At 53.9% G+C, this 2,500-nt stretch overlaps 2 non-coding genes across 2 annotated transcripts; both read right to left on the bottom strand.

The window, feature by feature from the left end:
- Nucleotides 1-233: 233 nt before the first annotated feature.
- On the bottom strand, nt 234-387 carry LOC145746820 (5.8S ribosomal RNA). Its single transcript, XR_014281588.1, has one exon. It is a non-coding gene; the product is annotated as a 5.8S ribosomal RNA (ribosomal RNA).
- A 245-nt stretch (nt 388-632) lies between these two features.
- Nucleotides 633-2,442, bottom strand: LOC145747561 (small subunit ribosomal RNA). Its single transcript, XR_014282281.1, has one exon. It is a non-coding gene; the product is annotated as a small subunit ribosomal RNA (ribosomal RNA).
- Between the last annotated feature and the right edge of the window lie 58 nt (nt 2,443-2,500).

Here is a 2,500-nt window from a genome sequence, read left to right as displayed (position 1 = left end):
TGCGCGAATCGCGACCGACGCGTCGAGGCCCCCAGCTCGAGGTCGACAGCGCCGTCGTTGCGACTCGGGCGGCAAGCGGACGCGGCGCGGCTCGCCGGCCGCCACGCATCGCTGACGCGAGCCCGAATACCAAAACTTTCCACCTTCAACCGAGCGGCGATTGCCCGTCGCCGGGCATACGCACGCGAGCCGAGCCGTCGCGGAGCCGATCCCGCCGGCCGTTGTCGTTTCTGCGACCCTGAGACGGACGCGGTCCCGGGATGAACCCGAGGCCGCAATACGCGTTCAGATCGTCAATGCTCAATGTGTTCTGCAATTCACATTAAATCACGCAGCTTGCTGCGTCCTTCATCGACTCGCGAGCCGAGTGGTCCACCGCCAAGAGCCATCGTTTGTTTGTTTGCTTTTCGCTCTTCGATTCCTAACCTCGATTCGCCATCCGGCTGAAAAAATCGCGTGACGCCGAGCGGGTCGCGGTCGCAACAAATAGTGCGACAAGCCCGCGCACCGCATGAAGCCTTCGGGCACTCGACGCCGACAAAACAAGTTCCTGATCGCGGGGCGGCGGACGCGCCGAGGCACGTCGCCGTCCCGGTGTTTGCTCTTTCGCTCTTCGATTTTTTTTCTCGCGCTAATGATCCTTCCGCAGGTTCACCTACGGAAACCTTGTTACGACTTTTACTTCCTCTAAGTAATCAAGTTAGATCGTCTTTTCGGGCCAAGACCCAACCGTCGCCAGTCGAGCCCGGGCCCAATCGGAGGACCTCACTAAACCATTCAATCGGTAGTAGCGACGGGCGGTGTGTACAAAGGGCAGGGACGTAATCAACGCGAGCTAATGACTCGCGCTTACTGGGAATTCCTCGTTCAAGCGAAATAATTTCAATTCTCTATCCCTAGCACGACCGGGGTTCATCGGGTTACCCAGACCTTTCGGCCAAGGCGAACACACGTTGATCCGGTCAGTGTAGCGCGCGTGCGGCCCCGAACATCTAAGGGCATCACAGACCTGTTATTGCTCAATCTCGTGTGGCTAAACGCCACTAGTCCCTCTAAGAAGTTAAACGCCGGCCGGGAAGGCCGCGTAACTATTTAGCAAGCCAGAGTCTCGTTCGTTATCGGAATTAACCAGACAAATCGCTCCACCAACTAAGAACGGCCATGCACCACCACCCACAGAATCATGAAAGAGCTCTCAATCTGTCAATCCTCGCTGTGTCCGGGCCGGGTGAGATTTCCCGTGTTGAGTCAAATTAAGCCGCAGGCTCCACTCCTGGTGGTGCCCTTCCGTCAATTCCTTTAAGTTTCAGCTTTGCAACCATACTTCCCCCGGAACCCAAAGACTTTGGTTTCCCGCAAGCTGCCGGAGAGGTCGTCAAAATAACGCCCCCCGATCGCTAGTTGGCATCGTTTATAGTCAGAACTAGGACGGTATCTGATCGTCTTCGAACCTCTGACTTTCGCTCTTGATTAAAGAAAACATTCTTGGCAAATGCTTTCGCAGTCGTTCGTCTTGCGCCGATCCAAGAATTTCACCTCTAACGGCACAGTACGAATGCCCCCGTCCGTCCCTCTTAATCATTACCTCGCGCTCCGAAAACCAACAAAAAAGAACCGAGGTCCTATTTCATTATTCCATGCAACACTATCCAGGCGAAGCGCCTGCTTTGAACACTCTAATTTTTTCAAGGTAAACGTCCCGGCCGCCGCCGACACTCAGTCAAGAGCACCGACGGAAAACCGGAGGTAAAGCCAGAACGAACAGTGCACGCCTTGCGACGGACCGAACGCCTGCGCCCAAAATCCAACTACGAGCTTTTTAACCGCAACAACTTAAATATACACTTTTGGAGCTGGAATTACCGCGGCTGCTGGCACCAGACTTGCCCTCCAATGGATACTCGTTAAAATTTTTACAGTGTACTCATTCCAATTACAGGGCCTCGTTAGAGTCCTGTATCGTTATTTTTCGTCACTACCTCCCCGCGTCGGGAATGGGTAATTTGCGCGCCTGCTGCCTTCCTTGGATGTGGTAGCCGTTTCTCAGGCTCCCTCTCCGGAATCGAACCCTGATTCCCCGTTACCCGTAAGAACCTCGGTAGGCAGATACCGTACCGACGAAAGTTGATAGGGCAGACACTTGAATGATCCGTCGCCGGTGCAAGACCGTGCGATCAGCAAAGTTATCCCGAGTCGCCAACAAGACGAGCCGAAGCCCGGCAGGTTTTTGATATGATAAAGGCGCGCCTCCCGCAAGGTCGGCGCTTTTTGCATGTATTAGCTCTAGAATTACCACAGTTATCCAAGTAAAATTTACGATCAAATGAATCACGACTGATTTAATGAGCCATTCGCAGTTTTACCGTACGCAAGTTCGTACTGAGACATGCATGGCTTAATCTTTGAGACAAGCATATGACTACTGGCAGGATCAACCAGGTAACTATCGGCCGACAAAATACGCGAACGGAGTCTTTCGCTTTCCCCGTCGCGGTATCGC

The sequence above is a fragment of the Corella eumyota genome, chromosome 3 (genome assembly GCF_963082875.1).
Source record: "Corella eumyota chromosome 3, kaCorEumy4.1, whole genome shotgun sequence".
Classification (NCBI taxonomy): Eukaryota; Metazoa; Chordata; class Ascidiacea; order Phlebobranchia; family Corellidae; genus Corella; species Corella eumyota.
This window is presented reverse-complemented; position numbering and strand designations above follow the sequence as displayed.